The sequence below is a fragment of the Rhinoderma darwinii genome, chromosome 3, assembly GCF_050947455.1.
Source record: "Rhinoderma darwinii isolate aRhiDar2 chromosome 3, aRhiDar2.hap1, whole genome shotgun sequence".
NCBI classification, from domain to species: domain Eukaryota; kingdom Metazoa; phylum Chordata; class Amphibia; order Anura; family Rhinodermatidae; genus Rhinoderma; species Rhinoderma darwinii.
Genome location: NC_134689.1, coordinates 395,066,558 through 395,077,503, shown reverse-complemented (window position 1 = coordinate 395,077,503; position 10,946 = coordinate 395,066,558).

Here is a 10,946-nt window from a genome sequence, read left to right as displayed (position 1 = left end):
AAAAAGTCTTCTAGACGGATGGTCCTCTCGAAGAAGACGGACAATATGCATAGGGTTTAAGAAAGAATCTGGTCACGATCAGAAATGGTCTTCTCAAAGAGGTGGTCTTTTGAAGAGGTTTCACTGTATGTACATGGATGTTCTCAACTGATTGTGACATCAGGAACCTCTAATATTCAGGACAACTTTTCATCGTTTATATGGTAATGGACAGAGAACATGAAACTTGACGCAAGACCAATGTCTTCCCAAGAAAAGAACAGAGGGTGATAGGTTGGATGGGAGCCCAGCACTCAAAAATATACACCATGTTTACTCATAGGCATCAAGAATGTGCTGCTGTTGGACTACAAGGTCCATATGTTCCCCTATATCCTACCAGGCTTATTCAGCATTTTACGTGATATATAATGAGTGGCTTTGGAGGAACCACAAGTTCTGGCATTCCCACCAAGAAGAGCCACCGGTGGTCTAGTACTGCTATAGGGTTTATAATAACACTTATAACTGTATTGCTAACTATTGTCCTGGAACATCTGAGAACACATTTAATCTTAATATTGTTACACTCTGTTTAACCAATAACTCGGATGCTCTTGCTGTGTATTCGGATAATTTATAGTTACTCTCAATGATCTGAAGCAGAACTGAGAAGACTGCGGAGTACAAACAATCGACCTGGCAACCAGACAGTGTTCCTGATTTAAGATGTTTCGCGTAACTCGGAAATGCGGTTATTTTGGGAACCAAAATATACAATTTAATGGCACGGTGAACCGAAGTGATAAAGTTATGTTTTTAAGCAGGATGACGCAGACAGGAGGGTGCTCTGTCCCTCCCACCCCAGGGCGACTCAGATTAGACATAACCCTGACATTGTCCTCTATCGCTGTTCTGTACTTCCACTTGCAGTGAGGAGCAGGTGGAGACAACGTCATGTGTGTCTGTTCCTCCCTTAATTCCCAGAGGATCCCTTCTGAGGTCGGAGGAGACAGCACACTATAACTCAGATATGGGTCACTTCAAGGCTATTATGGAGTCTTGGAAAAAATGCAAACCTGAAGGAGTTTTCATAAATAGTCAGCCCCCTTCTCATTTGTCCCATCAGGACATGGTTAGATAATAGATGAGGGTCTTTCGCCTATTTACTATTGCTAAAGCCTCAACGAGCACATCTCTTGGTACTAGAGGACCATGCGTGGGGCTTACATACCATAGGGGCAGACCATGCCAGGCAATGGAGCCCTTGGAGAGATGGGGTCTAGCCCCAGCTGGTCCCAACCACATTGCTACTAGGTGGCAAGAACCTGTGTAGGACTCTGCATTGTTGAAAAGCAAGGGTATGGGGAACTGGCCCAAGGATCATGAAAGGTCATGAAGGGGGAAACAAACATCAGGTCAATCTGACTAGGGTGGCAATACCAGACACTATAATGGGGCCTATTTTGATCTTTGCTATGGGCCGTCATCTCTTTTATGTGACCACGACCATAATATTTACACCGGAAACCTTGGAAGTCATGGGTGAGGCAGCATGTAGATGAGCCATAATATGGAAGGTTTTGTCCAAGCCAGATAACCCTTTCCTGTTGGCCAAAGAAATTTGTTGCAATTTTCCACGAAATTTAAACAAGACAAGACAACAAATACCCATCAAAAATCTGGTGAGTTTGGATGTTTCTTCTGGTTCATGGGGGCTAGAAGTTGTTTTTGAACTTGCTAGCAAACGATGGAGCATAGGAGAATATGGATGTGAACTATTCGACTGGAGTTCACTAGATAGACTGATGGTTGATGCAGTCGGATATGCTGTACTTGGGGAAGTCAACTGAATGGGCAGATTTTATTGAGCCACGTAACATTCCTCCAATATCATCATCTAACCTGAAACTGGCCATAGACATTCTATAGGTTTTGGCCGAAAGAACTTTTGGCCAACAATTATAGTGTAAATTTTCTCTATGGAAACGGAGAGTTTGCACACTTGTCAGACACCTTGGAGGCCAAGAGGCAAAACTATAGAATTGACATAGAGAATCTGTTTAATCCATGTTCCCTCAAAATTGGGCACATGTTGGTGGTGAAAACAATTCCATGTCCATGGGCAACTTTAGATGCATGGGTGAAGCTTCAGACAGCCCCTATGCTCTATGGAGTTAGGTGTCTAATTGTGAGTGAATTTTTAAAACTGAATACACCTTGTGAACTAGAGCTCCATATAAAGTCTTGTCTGACGAGTAAGGAGAGCCCTGACAAGGAGGGGTGAGGTCTGTTCTACATCAAGGTCTTGTCAAAGCAGAACTCGGGCTCTTCATATTCAGGGTGGTGCTGACCCTAGGGGGTCATTAAGTAATAAATCTGCTCAGCACTGATAAACACTCTTCACCGTGTAATAATGACAGGTTGCATGGTAATGGCTGCGCTGGATTGTGTGGGGTCTGTAGGGGTCCATTAAATAAAGTAACAGCATGAGAAGTCTGTTCAGCTTCACCATTTCACAGAACACTGAAAAAATGATCTCTGCGGTTCATGGATTACTAAGTGGATTAGGTGCTTATGGACTCAGCTCCAGTCTGGGTTGTTATTTAGCCCCTTTATAGACATGGGTCATGGTGGTTACACCAAGTAAGGGGCTGTGAAATTAATGGACATCAACCAGATGTAGTCAATTAACAGTGATTAATTGTCTATGACTATGGTTGGCAACAGGAGGTGAGTGACTGTACTGCAGGTTATGGACACACGGAGGCCAGTATCCAGGAAAATGTTGCCGTAGAACCCAGGCATGGTTAAACTCTTTTCCACACTAGACCACCAGGGATGCTGACACTAACTTATTACTGCACTGGTCTACCAGGGACACTGACATTAAGCCCTAACTGCACTAGACCACCACGGATGCAAAAAATGATTCACTTCCCTGCTTCACCAGGGATGCTTATATTAAGCCCTTCACTGCCCTAGACCACCAGGAATGCTGAAATTAACCTTTATGGCAGTAGACCACCAGGGATGCTGACATTAACCTTTATGGCCATGCCAGGAATGCTGGCATGAACCATTATGGCACCAGTCCACCAGGGATGCTTGCATTAATCTTTATGGCACCAGTCCACCAGGAATGCTTATATTAAGCCCTTCACTACCCTAGACCACCAGGCATGCTGACATTAAACTTTATGGCACTAGACCACCAGGAAAGCTGGCATTAACCTTTATGGCACTAGACCACCAGGGATGCTTACATTAACCTTTATGGCACTAGACCACCAGGAAAGCTGGCATTAACCTTTATGGCACCAGAACACCAGGGATGCTGACATTAACCTTTATGGCACCAGTCCACCAGGGATGCTAGCATTAACCATTATGGCACCAGTTCACCAGGGATCTTGACATTAACCTTTATGGCACCAGTCCACCAGGGATGCTGACATTAACCTTTATAGCACCAGTCCACCAGGGATGCTGACATTAACCTTTATGGCACCAGACCACCAGGGATGCTGACATTAACCTTTATGGCACCAGTCCACCAGGGATGCTAGCATTAACCATTATGGCACCAGTTCACCAGGGATGCTGGCATTAATCTTTATGGCACTAGACCACCATGGATTCTGACATTAACCTTTATTGCAGTAGACCACCAGGGGTGCTGACATTAACCTTTATTGTACTACACCACTAGGCATGCTGACATGAACCTTTATGGTACTAGACCACCAGGGATGCTGACATTAACCTTTATGGCATCAGTCCACCAGGCTTTCCGACATTAACCTTTATGGCATCGGTCCACCAGCCATGCCGACATTAACATTTATGGCACTAGTCCACCAGGGATGCTGATATTAACCTTTATGGCATCAGTTCAAGAGGCATGCTGACATTACCTGCGCGACGAAGGATGCTTATATTAACACCTTCACTAGCCTAAACCACCAGGGATGCTTATATTAACCCATTCGCTGTCCTAGACCACCAGGGATGTTGGTATGGTATTAATCCCTTAAAGGGTTATTCCCATCTTCAAAAATGTAGCTAGGAAGCTCCCCCATGTAAAGTAAAGAATTTTTCTAATTACCTGTCCGTCGCCCAGTGATGTCGTTTTCCTGCCATTCTTGATTGAAGTCCAGGTCGGTCCCTCTTTGTATCTTGCGCGTTGTCTAGGTTCCCGGCCACCGCTATTTACCTTTAGCGGTGGCCGCGCATGCGTAATGACATCCTCTCCTTCCTCAGGAGAGGATGTCATTTATCTTGTGAACGCGCTTCTCGGCGCATCTCGGAGCATGCGCCATAGATGCAGGGCGAGACACCAGTCGCACGGTATGTATATATATATATATATATATATATATATGTGTGTGTGTGTGTTTGTGTATGTGTGTGTTTGTGTATATATGTGTGTTTGGGTATGTGTCTTTGTCTGTTTTTGTTTTTATATGTGTGTTTGTGTATATGTGTGTATGTGTTTATGTGTGTGTGTTTGTGTATATATGGGTGTGTTTGTGTATATGTGTTTGTGTATGTGTGTGTGTGTGTGTGTGTGTGTATATATGGGTGTATTTGTGCATATGTTTGTGTGTAGATGTTTGTGTGTGTGTGTTTTTGTATATGTGTGTTTGTGTATATGTGTGTATATGGGTGTGTGTGTTTGTGTGTTTAGGTGTGTGTGTTTGTGTATATATGGGTGTGTTTGTGTATATGTGTTTGTGTATATGTTTGTGTGTGTGTTTGTGTTTATATGTGTGTGTTTGTGTATATATGGGTGTGTTTGTGTATATGTGTTTGTGTATACAGTGAAGGAAATAAGTATTTGATCCCTTGCTGATTTTGTAAGTTTGCCCACTGTCAAAGTCATGAACAGTCTAGAATTTTTAGGCTGGTTAATTTTGCCAGTGAGAGATAGATTATATAAAAAAAACAAAACAGAAAATCACATAGTCAAAATTATATATATTTATTTGCATTGTGCACAGGGAAATAAGTATTTGATCCCCTACCAACCATTAAGAGTTCAGCCTCCTCCAGACCAGTTACACGCTCCAAATCAACTTGGTGCCTGCATTAAAGACAGCTGTCTTACATGGTCACCTGTATAAAAGACTCCTGTCCACAGACTCAATGAATCAGTCTGACTCTAACCTCTACAACATGGGCAAGACCAAAGAGCTTTCTAAGGATGTCAGGGACAAGATCATAGACCTGCACAAGGCTGGAATGGGCTACTAAACCATAAGTAAGACCCTGGGTGAGAAGGAGACAACTGCAATAGTAAGAAAATGGAAGATATACAAAATGACTGTCAATCGACATCGATCTGGGGCTCCATGCAAAATCTCACCTCGTGGGGTATCCTTGATCCTGAGGAAGGTGAGAGCTCAGCTGACAACTACACGGGGGGAACTTGTTAATGATCTCAAGGCAGCTGGGACCACAGTCACCAAGAAAACCATTGGTAACACATTACGCCGTAATGGATTAAAATCCTGCAGTGCCCGCAAGGTCCCCCTGCTCAAGAAGGCACATGTACAGGCCCGTCTGAAGTTTGCAAATGAACATCTGGATGATTCTGAGAGTGATTGGGAGAAGGTGCTGTGGTCAGATTAGACTAAAATTGAGCTCTTTGGCATTAACTCAACTCGCCGTGTTTGGAGGAAGAGAAATGCTGCCTATGACCCAAAGAACACCGTCCCCACTGTCAAGCATGGAGGTGGAAACATTATGTTTTGGGGGTGTTTCTCTGCTAAGGGCACAGGACTACTTCACCGCATCAATGGGAGAATGGATGGAGCCATGTACCGTCAAATCCTGAGTGACAACCTCCTTCCCTCCACCAGGACATTAAAAATGGCTCGTGGCTGGGTCTTCCAGCACGACAATGACCCGAAACATACAGCCAAGGCAACAAAGGAGTGGCTCAAAAAGAAGCACATTAAGGTCATGGAGTGGCCTAGCCAGTCTCCAGACCTTAATACCATCGAAAACTTATGGAGGCAGCTGAAGATCCGAGTTGCCAAGCGACAGCCTCGAAATCTTAATGATTTACAGATGATCTGCAAAGAGGAGTGGGCCAAAATTCCATCTAACATGTGTGCAAACCTCATCATCAACTACAAAAAACGCCTGACTGCTGTGCTTGCCAACAAGGGTTTTGCCATCAAGTATTAAGTCTTGTTTGCCAAAGAGATCAAATACTTATTGCCCTGTGCACAATGCAAATAAATATATATAATTTTGACTATGTGATTTTCTGTTTTTTTTTAAATATAATCTATCTCTCACTGGTAAAATTTACCTACCCTAAAAATTCTAGACTGTTCATGTCTTTGACAGTGGGCAAACTTACAAAATCAGCAAGGGATCAAATACTTATTTCCTTCACTGTACATACATACATGACAACATACATACATACATGCAAACATACATACATGCAAACATACATACATGCACATATACACATACATACATACATACATACATACATACATGCAAACATACATGCAAACATACATGCAAACATACATGCACACATACATACATACATACATACATACATACATACATGACAACATACCAACATACATACATACATACATACATGACAACATACATACATGCAAACATACATACATACATGCAAACATACATGCACATATACACATACATACATGACAACATACATACATACATGACAACATACCAACATACATACATACATACATACATGACAACATACATACATGCAAACATACATACATACATGCAAACATACATGCACATATACACATACATACATGACAACATACATACATACATGACAACATACATACATGCAAACATACATACATAAATAAACTCACCTAAGACGTTCCCACGAAGATTTGAACGGTCCCGTCACTTTTCTTCTTATTGCTCCCATTCACAATAACAGAGCGGTGGGCGCAGATGACGTAATCACATGTGCCTGATATGATTACGTCATCTGCGCCACACCGCATTGTTACTATGAATGCGAGCGGCGCCAAGAAGAAGGAAGATGGCAAGTGACGGGACCTTTCAGAGCTCCGTAGCAACGTCTTAGGTGAGTTTATTTTTTTAATATATTTTTTGTTGTTCGCGGTGCGGCGGCTACAAATATTACATGTAGTGACAGGGTGGGGGGGATGGAAAACGTTGGTTGCCAAAACGGGGTGAATGTAGTGTAGTGTAGTGTAGTGTAGGGTTGATGACATTCACGGTAAGTTCGTCTCAATCAGGCTTACCATGCCCGCTTGAGACGAACATACTCCCGATGTTGCTAGAACTACAGTATCTAGCAACGTCGGGAGCGCGCACATTGACATCGAGCCGCTCACGCCCCTTTTTAGAAAAGATAACCAGCACTTGCTGAGTTATCATGTGTAAAAAAAAGGTACTTAGGAAATAAATTTTTAAAAAATGTAAACAGCAAATGTTTTAAAAATTATTTCCTGCTTAGAATGTCTAAAAAAAAAATTGGACTCAATTTGGGAATAACCCTTTAAGTACCCTAGACCCCAGGGATATTAGATAATAGATCATTTTCATTTGAATCCACAAGACTTTTTTACAGTGCCAGTATTTTTGGGTGGAAAAAGTGGCAACCCTATTAATGACCCATCATTCCTCATGTTATAACTGCTAATGATGAACCCAGGACAAAATGGATGATGCCTTCAGTCTATCAAAGCGCCGTTATCTAACCCTTGCTCACAACATAAACACTTTACAGGAATTGTCCACCTAAAATAAAAATAGAAATATACCCAGCAAGGCTTGTCCTCTATTGTCAGCCATGTCTTATTTCTGATCCTGGATAGGGTCGATTATAACAAATATGGCCGACATTACAGCTTCGAGATTGGTGGTCACCAAGCTTTTCTAAAGTCCTGAAGAGCAAATCTACCTCCTTATTCATGGATACATGTTGCAGAATTGCTGTATAGGAGTATGGGACAGCTTGGTGACACTCTTGTGACGGCCGTCATGGCTGCCATGTTGGTTGTCACCCAGCTTTCTGGAAAGATGGAGGATTTTAATCGCCAGACAAGTCATTAATTTGCTTTTAGACTTGGGGAGGAAGTCATGGCTTGTTTAGATGAGCCCTTTGACCCAGACGTGAAGCCCAGCAGTTATTTTCCTGTCCAGGGCGGCCCGGCTGATATATTATACAAATCTCTATACATCTCTACCCCTGGCACGTCCCTATATATATATATATATGAACTATATATAGTCCGTTGAATGGCCACATGTTTCAGGCCTGTTTACTGTATGTGTCATAGTGATGAAGAAAAGACCTCAGCTTTGTGCCGGGGCGGGTGTGGCGCCCTATGATGGATGTATATATATGGAGTCTGTGTACATTAGCTGAGATGTGGCTGATATTCCTTCCTTTTGATGGGGCTGGATATAACTTAGTTGTTTACTACTCAGGAACTTCTGCAGGAAATCAGACGGGCGCTCACAAAATGAAAGTATCTCCTGATGGAGAAAGCCCCAATATTAACTATTTATACCACAAAGTAGCAGAATAATATAGTAGTAAAAATGGGAACACAACATAGCCTAAAATTACAACATACATTATAAACATACCCAGGAGATTCCTGTGGATTGTAACTAAGGACTGCATAATGAATATAATGCCAGAACCACAGTGAAGACTGACAGAGATTTCAGGCAACAGTAGAAGTCATGCAACTTTTTTAAACCTATTTCTTGGGTAGGATAGTTGCATGAAAGGGGCATATTTCTAAGACTGTTGCAAAATTGACTCTACAAAAAGAATGCCAGCATAAGAGAGAAAGGAAGAATGGGCCAAGGGAAAGATGACATAGCATATATATTATAGATTTAGTAAAAGACTACCCCTATAGGTGATGTGAGGGCTGCTATTACGGATTATACATATATGTGTATGGATAGATAGATAGATAGATAGATAGATAGATAGATAGATAGATAGATAGATAGATAGATAGATAGATAGATAGATAGATAGATAGATAGATAGATAGATAGATAGATAGATAGATAGATAGATAGATAGATAGATAGATAGATAGATGATAGATATGAGATAGATAGATGGATAGATGATAGATAGATAGATAGATAGATAGATAGATAGATAGATAGATAGATAGATAGATAGATAGATAGATAGATAGATAGATAGATAGATAGATAGATAGATAGATAGATAGATAGATATGAGATAGATAGATGGATAGATGATAGATAGATAGATAGATAGATAGATAGATAGATAGATAGATAGATAGATAGATAGATAGATAGATAGATAGATAGATATGAGATAGATAGATAGATAGATAGATAGATAGATAGATATGAGATAGATAGATAGATAGATAGATAGATAGATAGATAGATAGATAGATAGATAGATAGATAGATAGATAGATAGATAGATAGATTTTTTTTTTATTCTTTTGAATAGAAATGCTTTTAATAGGGCGTGGATAGGTCAGGATCGATTTTACTGTTCATCCTGAGCCTCCTGTTTCATGAACAAAATGCCAAAATGATGGTGAAGACTGACACATCCCAACTGACAGTTAAATAATTAGTATGACCAATTCCCTCATTATCATGCCCGTTTAGCTTGTGTTAATTCTATGGATTACAGGGAGATAAGTGGCTGCCGTCCATGCCTGGCACCGCTTATCATGGATTAACAATAGAACTGCATGTGTCATTTTCTATTTTTTTACAACAAGGTTCATGCAGTCACAATAGGTGTAAGGTTGCCGTCAGAGTCTGTTAAAATTAGTGGAATACACCAATATATCTATTATCCAGGGGTAGAGGAAGCCCAGTAGGGGATGTTCTGTATAGGGGGATGGTGGACGTTTCCCTTTTTGCTCCTGTGATTTCAGCCTGACTTTTTTTTGTGGTGTTTGAGACCTTTCAGTGTTGGGGAATGTCATGGGGGAGGGGGGGGGGACCCATGTCAGATAAAGGCGGGTGACTCACTACGAATCCGAGAGGGAGAGGTTTCCATAGTTTCTTTAGAAAGTCTTTCATGACCAGGTTTACATATGAATGCAGTCTCCCCCTGTGTCCTCGCTGCACTCATCCCTCCCTCTTCTGCCTCATACTGTCCACATTCTCCCACACAATCTCTGAAATCACCCTGTGTTCTCTCCTCCATACACAACTCTCATCATTGTGGAAAGTAGGAAACCAGGCCAAATTCTCAGGAGTTCCCAGGTCTGATACATGAAAGCGGAACACAGTCCGCACCTCCCTGTAATGTCTGGCAGGTGAACAGCAGCGAAGGTAACAGGTGGCATGGAACGAATACGTCACTAGAAAGTCAAGCTTTAAATTAGGCGATATCTCTTTAAATAAAATAAAAATTATAATATTTAATAAGAAAAGCTAAAATTGTATTTGCACTTATTAAAGGCGATTTATGAAAATCATTGCGTAACGAAAAGTCCTGCAACTTCCTAATATACTTTGTATTTCAATTGCTCACAATTTTAAAGATCTCTGCTTGCTTCACTAAATAGAAACGTTCTTGTTGATATCCAGAGAATAAAACCCTGTACAGACCTAATACTTCTCACAGCCAGTGGCGTAACTACCGCGGTAGCAGCAGTAGCGGCTGCTACGGGGCCCGGGGCTTGAGGGGGCCCGTGCCGCCAGCCGACACGCCCTCCCAAATGCCCGGTGGCGCCGCTAGCAGCCGTTATGGCTGCTACAGGGGTAGCACCGCTACTGTGGGGTGCTAGCGGCAGCCAAATACATGTATTAGCACTGAATGGCCGGGCATGTTCCGTGCCTGACCATCCAGTGCCTTACAATGACACTGATTGGCTAGCGGCGCGATGACATCATTGCGCCGCTTCCATGCTTGGAAGGTGCTGATTGGCGGGGCAAGTCAT